The sequence below is a fragment of the Taudactylus pleione genome, unplaced genomic scaffold, assembly GCF_031769625.1.
Source record: "Taudactylus pleione unplaced genomic scaffold, aTauple2 ptg000758l, whole genome shotgun sequence".
Lineage (NCBI taxonomy): Eukaryota > Metazoa > Chordata > Amphibia > Anura > Myobatrachidae > Taudactylus > Taudactylus pleione.
In genome coordinates this window covers 3,067,846-3,084,342 of record NW_028285160.1, presented here as the reverse complement: position 1 = coordinate 3,084,342, position 16,497 = coordinate 3,067,846, and the positions used below count along the sequence as shown (strand labels likewise).

Here is a 16,497-nt window from a genome sequence, read left to right as displayed (position 1 = left end):
GCCGTTGTCAGGTCGACTGCAGGGCTAATTGGATAGCCCCGAGCGAGCCCCGGGCGAGCTAATTAGCCGCAGTAATTTACCGTGGCTAATTGGATATGGCCCTAAATCTGGATTTGACTTCAGCAACAATGGAAATGCATAATATAGATTTGTAGGCATTACCAATTTTACAGAGCGTATTATACAGAAGACATACTGCCTGATTCTGAGTCGCGCGCAATGCTGATGTTCGATGTTCACGTTTGTGTTATTACGTGTATGCGAAAATCCATACTAACTCATACGGTGCTTGTGTTCCACGGTATGCACGCACAGCGGCACAGTTGTGATTGAGACACACGGCAGGGCCAGACTAAGGGGAGGGTGTCAGGGGAGGTCACCCCGGGTCCCCAAACACATAGGGGCCCCCCACACTGTAATAGTGGTGGTGGCATTGCTGTTTAGCAAACAAGAGCACTTTGGGGCATATTGGGGGGAAGCACTGTGGGGCATACAAGGGGGGGCACTGTGTGTGTCAATGTTATTGGATAGGGGCCCCCACAAGTCTTAATCTGACATGGACGCACGGTATCATAATTGTATTGGAAATGTGCTGGGCGTTCCTGGGTATTGGATATTCAGATGCATGAAAATGGTCCGTCTTATGGGCTTATTAACGGTGGGTTGCTGAAGTGGTTGTGTACACAGATACCTAATCGCTCACATTGAGGACCATACTCAGGTGAAAAATCTGCACTTGCCAAAGGGCTGGTGTAAGTGTCAGTAGTGCTACCAATGGTAGTGCACCAAGCGGTATTACATCGTCTAAGACGTTCAAAGTTGGCGTCTCAGTGTTTGCACAATCAGATGCAGGGTTTACACCAGGGGAAGGGTACCATGCAACTTAGAGCTATATTTACTAAAGTGCGGGTTTTTAGAAGTGGAGATGTTACCCGTAGCAACCAATAAGATTCTAGCTATTATCTCCTAGAAGGTGCTAGATATAAGTTCAGTAGAATCTGACTGGTTGCTATGGGCAACATCTCCACTTCTAAAATCCCACACTGTAGTAAATATACCCCCTAGAATCAGGCCAAGAGGCTTCTAAAGTGTAGGCATTTTACACTACTTTACCTTGCGCTTCTATTTTATTTTATTTTTTTTAATTTAGCTTTTCAGGTACATATTATTATGCATGTAAACTAATTTATTTAAAATAGAATGTAAATGTAAAGCATATGGAATACAGGCACCCCCAGTGTTATTTTGCCTTTCTTATATAAAATCAGGATAAATTAAGCATCATGTACGGAAGAAGTAACATAGCATGATACATCTTTTAGTGATCACACAGAACACCTGAGCCATGAAACCGAATCACAGTATTTATTCTGTGTACAAATATAAGAGCAGCCGCACAAGGTGCTTGTAAATAACCCTCAGTTGCTTTTAGTGCAAGTACTTTTAATGTGATTGCTCGGCTGCCGCTGGTTTTGATAACAGAAATGCTGTCTTTTAAATTTATAGAAATACGCAGCAAACAAACCATCAAACAAAATATATCTGGCCTGGAGCTTTAGTTTTCTATCTGATCACTGAGCAGCTTGAAGTGTTTACAATTTAAGTATAGAAACCTTTTTTTTTTCTTTTTACATACAGGCATGGTTTGTATCACTGTCACAGACCTGTATTATTTTACTGAAGACAAGGCATGTGCTATTTATTGAAAGTAGCTGTGAATTAAACCAGAAATTAGAATTTGCTCATTAACCCCTTCCATGTCAGCTGTATTATCTTCTGCTGAAACAGCATAAACATATTGCTTTAATAATCAATATACTGTACTCATAAAAAAAGTAACACAGTGTTTCCCCAAAACATTTGCTAAAGCTTGGCAGGCCTATGGAGCTGATTCAGACCCACTTGCTAGGATGCGTTCGCTCATAGTTGGCCGACATTTGCTATCTGCACGTGTGCGAACCACTGCAAAAGATCGGGAAGCGTTCGCTCGCCCAGCATAGACAGCCCAACTGAATGAGTGACAGGAGAGGCCGTTTGTGGGTGGTAACAGGGGCAGGATAATAAATACAGGGGAGTGGAGTTACGAACGCAGGCGTGCCTGAGTGTCTCAATGCCGTTTCAGAGGCATGCATAATTAACAGGCAGCATCATTGTACTCGTCGCCTGGTTGAATTTCAAAATGAAGTGATCGCAGTGCTTGCAGCAGGGTATAGTCAACCTCAAGCGCTGCGAGCACATCCGATGGTGGTCGACATACCAATGTTTTCATGCACTTCCTGGAGATGACGTGCACAAGTGGGCGTCTTATGAATGGCTGGTGGGCGCCTGCATACACAAAGTGATCGCATGCCAAGACATAGTGGGTGTGCTAATGCCTTGTCGTGTGATCGCCTGCCTTGCTGGGCGTACGCAGGATTTGCATATGCTGGGTGCGAGCGAACACATCTAGCGAGCGGATCTGAATGAGCTACCATGGTCCTAATTCAACAGTAATTCTGGATAGAAAAAACATTTCATTTATATTGTTTTCTTTTAAGCCATGATAGATGTAAACATCTACCTTTAGTTTTTTGCCTCCTATATCGTTACCTAAAGAGCAAAAAAAAAACCTCAAATAAATAAATAAATAAAATAAATAAATAGTTTTCCCGGAAGTTTTGATGTTTTTCAGAAAAACCCACTACTGGTTAAAATTGTGCTCTGCTTACATTTCAAAGTATTCCTGCAAAAGAGTCTAAAACATTAACAATGCCAAGTGACATTTAGATAGCACGTTAGCATTCACCCTTTACCGGGTTATGGGATATTTGCTCCAATGAGAGTGACCAAGCATATATTGTATAAGGATATGCAAAGAAAGTAATATTGTTTAAACAATGTAATGTAACCTTTTCCCTGGGTTTGAGCCAGTAGTGTGCTAAAACACAGGCCTTGGATCTTTGTGGTTGAAAGTAAGTAAACTGTTTTTTATTCCAGCCCAAAACTGCCCAATATAAAAATAGCTTGGCATTGAGTCCTTTTAGGATAGTCACAAATCTGAGTTAGCAGAGATCCCTTGTTTGAAGTTTTGGGAAAGCATGTGTATAATAAAGTTGTTTAGTTGTATTTATTTCTAAAACTGAAGTTGGGTACACACGTAAAGATTTTCTGTCCAACCATCCAACTAGTTGATTGGTTGGAATGAAAATCTGGTAAGTTATGAAAGCAAATGACAATCAGCAATTTGCTCCCAAATGCCGGAAAAAGGACAAAAACTGTTGTTTGAACAAATTGTTTAGATCAAACATTTAACAAACTTGTCTGAACGACCATTTTCATCTGTTTTCTGTCGTTTGAGAGCAAATTGCTGATCATCAGTTACTCCCATACCATACCAGATTTTCATTCCAACCATTCAACTAGTTGGATGGTTGGACAGAAAATCTTTACGTGTGTATGCAGCTTTAGAGTTATGTACCCACGTCTTGAAAAGGGGATGCAGTCAACATCAGGCCGACAGTTATATTGTCGACATTGTTAAGATAATTCTCCAGGGTTTTAGTACACAAGCGCTACAGTGTCTCCACTAATTGTCTCGGAAGCTGCTGGGCACACGAGTTGTCCAGACTTGGGAGGTAAGTAGTATATTAAAGTAGGGTTTTGTGTCCAGCGCTAACCTTGTGAGTATGTGTGTATTTAGTGAGACATGGTCTGTTACAGATGTACATGAAAACGTTATATATATAAAAAGTAGGTATTTAATTTAATATGATTTATTTATAAAGAAGAGTCACAGTGCTTCCTCGGTAAAATTACAATCCACAGAACAATAGTACTCTCCTTTAGGGTGTCTCTTTCCGTACGGCAGGGTTACTCATTGGAGACCAAACAACTATTGTATTAGCTGATTCAGGTTGTCACATACAGTGTTAAAAGGGAAACGTAGACACAAGGTGCTGTACAGAAAGAGACACCCTAAAGGAGTCTGCTTATGTAACCTGCAACCAGGGTGTAAGAAAGGACTGGCATTTTCTGGGTAATTCCAAATACACAATTTACTGGTACAATATCTGGCTATAGGGAGACGTAGGCACAAATTTTTGCCATATGGAAAGAGGCACCCTAAAGGAGCCTGCTTACCTCATCCAATACGAGCCATAATCAATAACAGGAGAGTACTATTGTTTTTTGGACAGTAATTTTACCAACAGGAGCACTGTGACTCCACTTTATAAATAAATCAAATTAAATACCTACTTTCTATATATATAACGTTTTCATGTACATCTGTAAAACACCATCTCTCTCTAAATACACACATACTCACAAGGTTAGCGCTGGACACAAAACCCTACTTTGACATTGTTAGGATGTCAACATAGAACATGTCAACATCTGCAGAATGTTGACATGTTCACAATGTGCACGGAGTGGAGGGTTAGGGTTAGGCTGCAGCAGCTGAGGGTTAGGGTTAGGCTATGGGACATGAGGGTTAGGGTTAGGCTGCAGCAGTGGAGGGTTAGGGCCAGGCTACAGGACAGGAGGGTTAGCCTGCAGTAGCTGAGGGTTAGGCTGCAGCAGTGGAGAGTTAGGCTTCAGGACGGGAGGGTTAGGCTATGGGACAGAAGGGTTAGGGTTAGGCTGCAGCATTGGAGGGTTAGGGCTAGGCTATGGGACAGGATGGTTAGGCTGCAGCAGCTGAGGGTTAGGCTGCAGCATTGGAGGGTTAGGGTTAGGCTTCAGGACGGGAGGGTTAGCCTGCAGTAGCTGAGGGTTAGGCTGCAGCAGTGGAGAGTTAGGCTTCAGGACGGGAGGGTTAGGCTATGGGACAGAAGGGTTAGGGTTAGGCTGCAGCATTGGAGGGTTAGGGCTAGGCTATGGGACAGGATTGTTAGGCTGCAGCAGCTGAGGGTTAGGCTGCAGTAGTGGAGGGTTAGGGTTAGGCTTCAGGACAGGAGGGTTAGGCTATGGGACAGTAGGGTTAGGGATAGGCTTCAGCAGCTGATTGTTAGGCTACAGGTTGGGAGGGATAGGGTTAGGCTGCAGCAGCGGAGGGTTAGGGTTAGGCTACAGGACAGGAGGGTTAGGGTTAGGCATTAAGGAAAGGCTTAGGGCTAGGCACTTTGGGGAAGGTTAGGGTGCGGGATGGAAGGGTTAGGGGTTAGGGTTATTGGCCCCCTGTACCGCTACATGACATGATCACCTAACCACCGGACCCAAAAACCATCGCCGGAGCCGCAGTAGCCCCATTACCAGATAAGTGGGAAGGGAACCTGCTCCAATAGTTGATCAGATATGGGCATATCATGACTTTCTGTTGGATAATGTGGGATGGCCATAGTAATGCACCTGATTCTGCTAAGGGAAGGGGCATGATGTGCAGGGATTCAAATGTATAAAGGAGTGGGGTGTCATTTGCTGTGTAGTAAGGGGAAGAACAACACCAGTAAGAAATAGGAAAAGCCATGTATGTGTTAAAAAATGAGATAGAGATTAAAAGTTAAGTTATCTGTCACTGACCGGCTGTGAGGCATGAGAGAAAGCTATAAAGTGTTCTGAGGACAATAAGGAAATGCCAAGAAACGTATAATATAGTTAAATACAGACATTGAGATGTACCAAGCTTCTTACTGTCATTTCAAAGACTGTGCTAGATAAATGACAGAAGCTGATGATTGCTTTGGGCAACCTCTCTACTTTATCACCCTCTAAGACTTGATACATCTCCCCCAGAGAGAGAAGACATGTCTGTATGCAATACATGAAAGAATGGCAGAAACAGATGAAAAATATTTAAAAACAGAACGTATTTTTCAAAAGCAGTTTTAAGGTTTTTAAAATATGTTTTAGTTATATTGTTTTTTTTTTATTATTTTTGTCTTTTATATATTACTGTAGTTGAACTGAAAGCACAAATCTGAGTTTCCAGCTCTATTGCACATATCTGAATAGACTGGTCCAGTGAAGCTGTAGTTAAGCCGTATTGCTGTGGGCCAGTATCGGTTAGGCAGCTAAGTATTGCCCAGCTGCACTGGTGATTTTCTTTTGGTAAAGTGCAGTGATAAGGGATTGTATAGCACCAGAATGAGTTAGTTCACTTTGGACAGCAGAAACTATATATCCAGCTACAGTTACAGCCAGTAGCATATAATGGGGGTGCGGTACACACGGGCCCCTACCATAACAGAATCTGCAGTGTGCATACAGAGCATCTCCCCCCTATGTAATCTGATATGTTTCCAGTTATATCTTCAGAAAGATGGCGCCAGCACAAGTGATTGCAAAGACTCTTATTTTCTGGGCATGTATCCTCTATTGAACATCTCATTGCAAAGATGGCGATGTCGGCAGAAGGTGGGAAGGGCTGCTACACTGAGGGGTGGTCTTCCTTACACGGATCCTCCCTGCTGCTTCTACAGATATGTCCTCTTGCATCTTTGCCGATTGTGCGGACAATCAAACCACGCATGGAGCAAGTCGCGCACCCGCGAACGGGTACGTGCATTGCGTCCACACCCACAACTCCATAGGATTGCATTGTGTGAACGCAGTGCACGGCGTGGCGTGCCATGAAGCACGCAGCCACGGCTAATCAAGTAGTGCGATACGTGCGCACATTTGCAGCGCGAGCAGCAAAAATGCAAGAGGACACATCTGTATTACTCTTTGCGCAACGCAGCCTACACTATGGGAGCATATCAAATAGTGCTTAGCAACAGGCATTTCATTAATACAGGTAACACAGTGCTAGAAATAGAAAGGAAATTGCAGCTAATTGTGAAACTGCAGCCATTAGTACTTGTGATCAGGAAAACAATGGGGTAGCTATAAGACAATGGGACAAATGACAGCCAGAAGTAGGACAGGTGTGACTAAAAGCAAGGCAAGCCTTCAGCTACATCACTGACATGGACTTCATCAACTTTTATTAACCAACTTAATTCTTTTATTTGCTATTGTAGCTTATTTTTGTCACAGTAGGTATACTCTGCAGCATATTCCATATTGCATTTTTTTGTTTTTAATATTGGCAACTTTTTTGGTGTTTCGGATTTTTGGTCTGTGACAGAATTGCACATGTGTGCAACTTGGCCTCAGGGTGGGACTTGTTGTCACATTTAGACCAACCCTTATTGTTGGAGCTTATAATAAATCACTTCCTCTATTAAGTCCTCCTAAAGGGCACAAAGGTTGTTCTAAATTCAAAGTGGTATAAATTCTGACTTGTTTGGAAATACTAAAATGGCTTAGTTAGGCTGGGAGCACCTTAGTTAGGCTGGGAACACCTTAGTTAGGCTGGGAGCTCCATTCTCGTCAATTCTCTAAACCCTCCACAATATGGCCAGCGCTGTCTACTGTAAGGAGCAGAAACGTGATCCTTTTGTAGACAATGCCACCTCACCATGCTGAGCACAAGGACAGCTGTATATAAATAGTCTGCTGTCACAGAGATATTGTTACCTTGAACTTCCAAAGTTTCCTATATTATATATGACAGAGAGGAATTGTTGGCAGTGGCCATATTTTGTTACGCTATAGTTATACTCATCCACTCTCTAACAGGAAATAAAATATAGAAAAAGGTGGAGACAGCTTAAATCAATTGATCACTATAGACCTAAATCAGAAAATATTTGTCCTGGGCAACATAAACCTAAAAAACTAAACCGAACATTGGACACATTTGTTAAACAATAAATGTATCCACTCTAAATATAATAAAAACAAGGACACTCAAGTCTGGTGAAATTTTATCAATTAAGTAATTTACTTAAAATACTCAACTAGTTGCAAACTAAAGCTCAGGCAAAACAGGTAAGTAATAACCACCATGCCCAGTACATGAGTAAATAATCATCAACGACTAATAGTGGGGTTATAATATATAACACTAACCCTTGTGCAACTTGGTCGCCAAATAGTGCTCCTATCCCAAAAAGCTTTGCTCAAATATGGCACCCGTAAGTGCTGTCTGCGGAAAAGCGAGACCTCAGAGGTGCCAGCCCCTTACTTATATAGCCAAAGGACCAATCAACATCCCCCATTCCAATTAGCTGACCAGATACATTGTCAAACTCTGACTAGAAAAATATGAACCCTCTCTAATCCAGCCAAGTTAGATGTTTAATTGCACGGTTCAACCTTGGGGCTTTAATTCTCTTGAGACTGTCATTCTGTCCACTGTAAACATAAAATGTATCGCTGTGATGGATATATATTAAGAAGAGATATTAATATTTCTTTCAATAATAAGAGTCCATATAAAAATAACAGGACTGCAACTGATATATAGTTTAATATTCACTTCTTACAAATCAGCATCTAGCCATATGACATAAATTACTGTCTTAAGCTACGTGGAAAACCATATGTGCACTGTGCTGCTGAATCAAGTACAATGCTAAAAAATGTTTCTTGCTTATTAATTACTTTTGGTATTTGGGAATTTAAGTAAGTTTTTTGTAGGATTGTAGGATTGCTGTCACACTGAAATCATTTCACAAGATTACATTGAGGTCTGAAAACTTATTAAAACTTATTAGTTTACTCTTCCCCCGCCCCAAAGGATATCTGTGTGTAAGCAGACAATGTACATACTCTCCAAGGTAGACAAAATAAGTGTAGACAGTAGAGAAGGCCACTTCTAATTGAAGTAGTACACAGCTGAAATAAGAGAAGTAAGTGTTTAGAGTGGGAGAGTTGTGAGGGTGCATTAATGTGGGTAGTGTAGATGGAAGTAGGGTAGGTGTGAGGGTGCATTAGTGTGGGTAGTATAGATGGAAGTAGAGCAGGTATGAGGGTGCATTAGTGTGTGTAGTATAGATGGAAGTAGGGTAGGTGTGAGGGTGCATTAGTGTGTGTAGTATAGATGGAAGTAGGGTAGGTGTGAGGGTGCATTAGTGTGTGTAGTGTAGATGGAAGTAGGGTAGGTGTGAGTGTGCATTAGTGTGGGTAGTATAGATGTAAGTAGGGTAGGTGTGAGGGTGCATTAGTGTGTGTAGTATAGATGGAAGTAGAGCAGGTATGAGGGTGCATTAGTGTGTGTAGTATAGATGGAAGTAGGGTAGGTGTGAGGGTGCATTAGTGTGTGTAGTATAGATGGAAGTAGGGTAGGTGTGAGGGTGCATTAGTGTGTGTAGTATAGATGGAAGTAGAGCAGGTATGAGGGTGCATTAGTGTGTGTAGTATAGATGGAAGTAGGGTAGGTGTGAGGGTGCATTAGTGTGTGTAGTATAGATGGAAGTAGGGTAGGTGTGAGGGTGCATTAGTGTGTGTAGTGTAGATGGAAGTAGGGTAGGTGTGAGTGTGCATTAGTGTGGGTAGTATAGATGTAAGTAGGGTAGGTGTGAGGGTGCATTAGTGTGTGTAGTATAGATGGAAGTAGAGCAGGTATGAGGGTGCATTAGTGTGTGTAGTATAGATGGAAGTAGGGTAGGTGTGAGGGTGCATTAGTGTGTGTAGTATAGATGGAAGTAGGGTAGGTGTGAGGGTGCATTAGTGTGGGTAGTATAGATGGAAGTAGGGTAGGTGTGACGGTGCATTAGTGTGGGTAGTATAGGTGGGAGTAGGGTAGGTGTGAGGGTGCATTAGTGTGAGTCTTATAGGTGGAAGTAGAGTAGGTGTGAGGGTGTATTAGTGTGGGTAGTATAGGGAAGAGTAGAGGGTGACGGTGCATTAATATGGGTAGGATAGATGGAAGTAGGGTAGGTGTGTGGGTGCATTAATGTCGGTAGTATAGATGGGAGTAAGGTAGGTGTGAGGGTGCTTTAGCGTGTGTAGTATAGATGGAAGTAGGGTAGGTGTGAGGGTGTATTAGTATCGGTAGTATAGATGGAAGTAGGATAGGTGTGTGGGTGCATTAGTGTAGGTAGTATAGATGGAAGTAGGGTAGGTGTGAGGGTGCATTAGTGTGGGTAGTATAGATGGAAGTAGGGTAGGTTTGAGGGTGCTTTAGTATGGGTAGTGTAGATGGAAGTAGGGTAGATGTGTGGGTATATTAGTGTGGGTAGTGTAGATGGAAGTAGGGTAGGTGTGAGGGTGCATTAGTGTGGGCAGTATAGATGTAAGTAGGGTAGGTGTGAGGGTGCATTAGTGTGTGTAGTATAGATGGAAGTAGAGCAGGTATGAGGGTGCATTAGTGTGTGTAGTATAGATGGAAGTAGGGTAGGTGTAAGGGTGCATTAGTGTGTGTAGTATAGATGGAAGTAGGGTAGGTGTGAGGGTGCATTAGTGTGTGTAGTGTAGATGGAAGTAGGGTAGGTGTGAGTGTGCATTAGTGTGGGTAGTATAGATGTAAGTAGGGTAGGTGTGAGGGTGCATTAGTGTGTGTAGTATAGATGGAAGTAGAGCAGGTATGAGGGTGCATTAGTGTGTGTAGTATAGATGGAAGTAGGGTAGGTGTGAGGGTGCATTAGTGTGTGTAGTATAGATGGAAGTAGGGTAGGTGTGAGGGTGCATTAGTGTGTGTAGTATAGATGGAAGTAGAGCAGGTATGAGGGTGCATTAGTGTGTGTAGTATAGATGGAAGTAGGGTAGGTGTGAGGGTGCATTAGTGTGTGTAGTATAGATGGAAGTAGGGTAGGTGTGAGGGTGCATTAGTGTGTGTAGTGTAGATGGAAGTAGGGTAGGTGTGAGTGTGCATTAGTGTGGGTAGTATAGATGTAAGTAGGGTAGGTGTGAGGGTGCATTAGTGTGTGTAGTATAGATGGAAGTAGAGCAGGTATGAGGGTGCATTAGTGTGTGTAGTATAGATGGAAGTAGGGTAGGTGTGAGGGTGCATTAGTGTGTGTAGTATAGATGGAAGTAGGGTAGGTGTGAGGGTGCATTAGTGTGGGTAGTATAGATGGAAGTAGGGTAGGTGTGACGGTGCATTAGTGTGGGTAGTATAGGTGGGAGTAGGGTAGGTGTGAGGGTGCATTAGTGTGAGTCTTATAGGTGGAAGTAGAGTAGGTGTGAGGGTGTATTAGTGTGGGTAGTATAGGGAAGAGTAGAGGGTGACGGTGCATTAATATGGGTAGGATAGATGGAAGTAGGGTAGGTGTGTGGGTGCATTAATGTCGGTAGTATAGATGGGAGTAAGGTAGGTGTGAGGGTGCTTTAGCGTGTGTAGTATAGATGGAAGTAGGGTAGGTGTGAGGGTGTATTAGTATCGGTAGTATAGATGGAAGTAGGATAGGTGTGTGGGTGCATTAGTGTAGGTAGTATAGATGGAAGTAGGGTAGGTGTGAGGGTGCATTAGTGTGGGTAGTATAGATGGAAGTAGGGTAGGTTTGAGGGTGCTTTAGTATGGGTAGTGTAGATGGAAGTAGGGTAGATGTGTGGGTATATTAGTGTGGGTAGTGTAGATGGAAGTAGGGTAGGTGTGAGGGTGCATTAGTGTGGGCAGTATAGATGTAAGTAGGGTAGGTGTGAGGGTGCATTAGTGTGTGTAGTATAGATGGAAGTAGAGCAGGTATGAGGGTGCATTAGTGTGTGTAGTATAGATGGAAGTAGGGTAGGTGTGAGGGTGCATTAGTGTGTGTAGTATAGATGGAAGTAGGGTAGGTGTGAGGGTGCATTAGTGTGTGTAGTGTAGATGGAAGTAGGGTAGGTGTGAGTGTGCATTAGTGTGGGTAGTATAGATGTAAGTAGGGTAGGTGTGAGGGTGCATTAGTGTGTGTAGTATAGATGGAAGTAGAGCAGGTATGAGGGTGCATTAGTGTGTGTAGTATAGATGGAAGTAGGGTAGGTGTGAGGGTGCATTAGTGTGTGTAGTATAGATGGAAGTAGGGTAGGTGTGAGGGTGCATTAGTGTGTGTAGTATAGATGGAAGTAGAGCAGGTATGAGGGTGCATTAGTGTGTGTAGTATAGATGGAAGTAGGGTAGGTGTGAGGGTGCATTAGTGTGTGTAGTATAGATGGAAGTAGGGTAGGTGTGAGGGTGCATTAGTGTGTGTAGTGTAGATGGAAGTAGGGTAGGTGTGAGTGTGCATTAGTGTGGGTAGTATAGATGTAAGTAGGGTAGGTGTGAGGGTGCATTAGTGTGTGTAGTATAGATGGAAGTAGAGCAGGTATGAGGGTGCATTAGTGTGTGTAGTATAGATGGAAGTAGGGTAGGTGTGAGGGTGCATTAGTGTGTGTAGTATAGATGGAAGTAGGGTAGGTGTGAGGGTGCATTAGTGTGGGTAGCATAGATGGAAGTAGGGTAGGTGTGACGGTGCATTAGTGTGGGTAGTATAGGTGGGAGTAGGGTAGGTGTGAGGGTGCATTAGTGTGAGTCTTATAGGTGGAAGTAGAGTAGGTGTGAGGGTGTATTAGTGTGGGTAGTATAGGGAAGAGTAGAGGGTGACGGTGCATTAATATGGGTAGGATAGATGGAAGTAGGGTAGGTGTGTGGGTGCATTAATGTCGGTAGTATAGATGGGAGTAAGGTAGGTGTGAGGGTGCTTTAGCGTGTGTAGTATAGATGGAAGTAGGGTAGGTGTGAGGGTGTATTAGTATCGGTAGTATAGATGGAAGTAGGATAGGTGTGTGGGTGCATTAGTGTAGGTAGTATAGATGGAAGTAGGGTAGGTGTGAGGGTGCATTAGTGTGGGTAGTATAGATGGAAGTAGGGTAGGTTTGAGGGTGCTTTAGTATGGGTAGTGTAGATGGAAGTAGGGTAGATGTGTGGGTATATTAGTGTGGGTAGTGTAGATGGAAGTAGGGTAGGTGTGAGGGTGCATTAGTGTGGGCAGTATAGATGGAAGTAGGGTAGGTGTGAGGGTGCATTCGTTTGGGTAGTATACATGGAGCAGGGTAGGTGTGAGGGTGCATTAGTATGTGTAGTATAGATGGAAGTAGGGTAGGTGAGAGGGTGCATTACTGTGGGTAGTATAGATGGAAGTAGGGTAGGTGTGAGGGTGCATTGGTGTGGGTAGTATAGGTGGAAGTAGGGTAGGTGTGAGGGTGCATTAGTGAGGGCAGTATAGGTGGGAGTAGGGTAGGTGTGAGGGTGCATTAGTGTGAAGAGTATAGGTGGAAGTAAGTTAGATGTGAGGGAGCATTAGTATGTGTAGAATAGGTGGGAGTAGGGTAGGTGTGAGGGTGCATTACTGTCGGTAGTATAGGTGAGAGTAAGGTTGGTGTGCGGGGGTATTAATGTGGTAGTATAGGTGAGAGTAGGGTAGGTGTGATGGTGCATTAGTGTAGGTAGTATAGATGGAAGTAGGGTAGGAGTGAGGGTGCATTGGTGTTTGTAGTATAGGTGGGAGTAAGGTAGGTGTGAGAGTGCATTAGTGAGGGCAGTATAGGTGGGAGTAGGGTAGGTGTGAGGGTGCATTAGTGTGAATAGTATAGGTCAAAGTAAGGTAGGTGTGAGGGAGCATTAGTATGGGTAGTATAGGTGGGAGTAGGGTAGGTGTAAGGGTGTAGTAGTGTGGGTGGTATAGGTGAGAGTAGAGTAGGTGTGAGGGTATATTACTTTGGATAGTACAGGTGGGAGTAGGGTTGGTGTGAGGGTGCATTAGTGTGGGTAGTATAGGTGGGAGTAGGGTATTTGTGAGGGTGCATTAGTGTGAATAGTATAGGTGTAAGGTAGATATGAGGGAGATTTAGTATGTGTAGTATAGGTGGAAGAAGCTTAAAGTCTAGTGAGATGGATTTTTAATGCTCTTGTAGCTGTGAGAGTCTGATCAGGTGTGGTAAAACAATTACTTAAGTGGGTAGTTGCACACAAGAAGTCTTTTATGGCAAGAATGAGAAGTGATTACCAGGGACAAGATGAGGTGCAGGTCATAACTAGGTGGAGTGTGAGAAGTAGAGTACTTTTAGATGAGATTTGATATGTATGAAGATGTGGTGGTTTTGCAGGCTTGTAAAGTAAGGTTTAGTAATTGGAATTGGATCCTGGAAGACACTGGGAGCCAGTGTAAAAAATAGCAAAGTGGTGCAGCAGATATGCTGATGAGAGAGGAAGATCAGTCTTGATAGAGCGTGGATGATGAAAATACCAGATAGAAGGAGTTTGCAGTAGTCAATATGAGTTGATAAAAGTTTTTGTAGCATCTTGGGTAAGAAAAGGGCATATTCTGGCAATATGTCTAAAGTGGAGGCAACAAGACCCGGATAGAGACTGGATGTAAAGTATATAGCAGAGGGTAGAGTCAAGTGTGACACCAAGGCAAAGAGTTGGGAGACTGAGGAAATTGATGGTGTTATTTAAGGTGACCAGATGTGGTGACTCTGAAAGCAGGGAATATCATGAGCTTTATTTTGGACATGTTGTGCTTTAACTAGATTTGGGACAACCATGAGGCGATAGAGAGACAGGTCGTTGCACTATATAGTATAGAAGGGGAGAGATCAGGGGAAGAGGCATATGGGGAGACAAGCAAAGGGCCAAGAACAGAGCTTGGTGGGACAACAACAGACCGTAACGTGGTGGGGGTTTTGTGCCAGATGTGCAAGTACGGGTTTGATAGGTAGAAAGCAACCTAGGAAAGAACTGTCTCACAAAGGCCAATGGAGTTAAAGGTGTGTAGGAGAAGAGTGTGGGCACCAGTGTTGAAATCAACATAAAAGTACAGGAGTATGAGTATGGAGAGGTGCAGTAAGGAGATCATTGATCAGTTTTGTGAGTGCAATGCCAGTTACATGATGCGGGCTGAAGCCTGATTGAATATAGTCGAGAATGGAATGAGAGGAGAGAAATTAATAATTTGAGTTGCCATGGAATTTGTATGAACCTAGAGAGGAAGGAATAGATTGATAATGTGCACTTCAAAGGAACAGCTAGAAACAATTTGTAAACTGTAGTATAATAGAGCATGCATATTGCTAGGATGAAACACAAAATTTAGCAAAAGCAACGATCTTTAGTGGAGAAAGGAACCTCTCATAGTAGCCAATGTCTTACAATACTTTCCAGGATTTCATTGCTGCTAATCCAACCTCAGTTCATTCTCTCCGGTAACTGAAGACAAGGGGCTAAATGTAATAGTTTGCGATATTCCACCGCCGCAGGGATTTTATGCGAGTCTCCTCATATTTTTAAAGTGGCAGTCATTTTAAAAGCTAAACCAGCTTGGTTTAGCCTTTAAAATGATTGCCACTTTAAAAATACAGGGAGACTCGCATAAATACAATACAATTACATTTAGCCCCAAGTCTTTGCACTCATCGCTGGTGGGGAGTTTAACTTGGGCAGTACATCTGACAAATCGTAACGCAGAGGTCCTAAGTTAGGCTCATGGAAGACAGAAACCTCCCATGGAACAGAAGGGAAAAAGCTCTCCCGTAACTGAAAGACACCCCTCATAGTTACAAACATCTTAAAATATTTTAAGGGACTCTTCGTTGCCAAAATAGGGATTTGTTGTGTTATCCACAGCCGTTAAAACAAAATTATGATGCAAAAAGATGTGGCCACATATTGCAAACTAGAAAGAAATGATCCTCTGCACTCACAGTTGGCAATATTAAAGGACACTTGGGGCCAAATGTAATGAAATGTAAGGCTATGATTTGCGGCAGGTGCAGTGATGTTGGTAACTTAGCCACAAAATTATTTTTTTCTTTTGCCACTTTTTTATGTTTTCTATAGCTACTTTAAAGTACTCTCCATATGAAAACTAGAAAATATTAGTTCCATATATTGACATATTTCCCAAACGCCCCAATTAAGTCACCCTGCCGTGGTGTTGATCATCGCGATTTGCAGGTGGTTGGGTGTGGAAAACGCTGATTGGGGGTGTAGCTACATCCAATATTATTATTATTATTATTATTATTATCATTTATTTATATGGCGCCACAAATGTTCCGCAGCGCCTTACAAAGCACATAAACAAGTTGTAGACAAGCGACTTACAGAACAATACAATACAGGACCAGGACATGGATAATATATATTGCTACATTAGTGACCATAACACCCAGATAAGCAACAGAGCATAAGCAGCCAAGTGCCAACTTGTGCCAAGTGTTAGATGCCATAGTGGTGAGTAAGAAGCAGATGAAACTAAAGTAGGGAGAAGTACAAGAGGTTAGAGGGCCCTGCTCATAAGAGCTTACATTCTAAAAGGGGAGGGGAAGACAAACAGGGGTGACAGATGGGGAGGAAGGTGTATGTATCAGGGAGTTAGAATGACAGCTGGAAGGCTTTGATGAAGTAATGGGTCTTGAGAGCCCGTTTGAAGGATTGCAAAGAGGTGGAGAGTCTGATGGGGAGTGGGAGAGAGTTCCAGAGGTGGGGAGCAGTGCGGGCAAAATCTTGGAGGCGGGAGTGGGAGGAAGTAATCAGCTGGCATGAAAGGCGGCGTGCATTAGTTGAACGAAGAGAGCGGAGAGGAGAGTGAAGGGAGATGAGATGAGAGATGTATATGGGGGAAGATTCGGTAAGTGAGCGTGAGAACCTTAAATTGGGTTCTAAAAGGGAAGGGGGAAAAGTGGAGGGCTTGTAGGAGAGGGGAGGCAGATGTAGAGCATTTGGAGAGGAAGATAAGCCGTGCAGTAGCATTAAGGATAGACTGGAGAAGAGAGAGATGGGATTTGGGGAGG

At 43.1% G+C, this 16,497-nt stretch overlaps 1 protein-coding gene and 2 pseudogenes across 1 annotated transcript in view; 1 reads left to right on the top strand and 2 right to left on the bottom strand.

The window, feature by feature from the left end:
- The window catches only part of ITGB8 (integrin subunit beta 8), a 145,903-nt gene that overhangs the window by 23,960 nt on the left and 105,446 nt on the right, over positions 1–16,497 (top strand). The gene's annotated exons all lie outside the window — the stretch shown is intronic.
- On the bottom strand, positions 8,785–10,906 carry LOC148476989 (uncharacterized; annotated as a pseudogene).
- On the bottom strand, positions 11,445–13,518 carry LOC148476988 (uncharacterized; annotated as a pseudogene).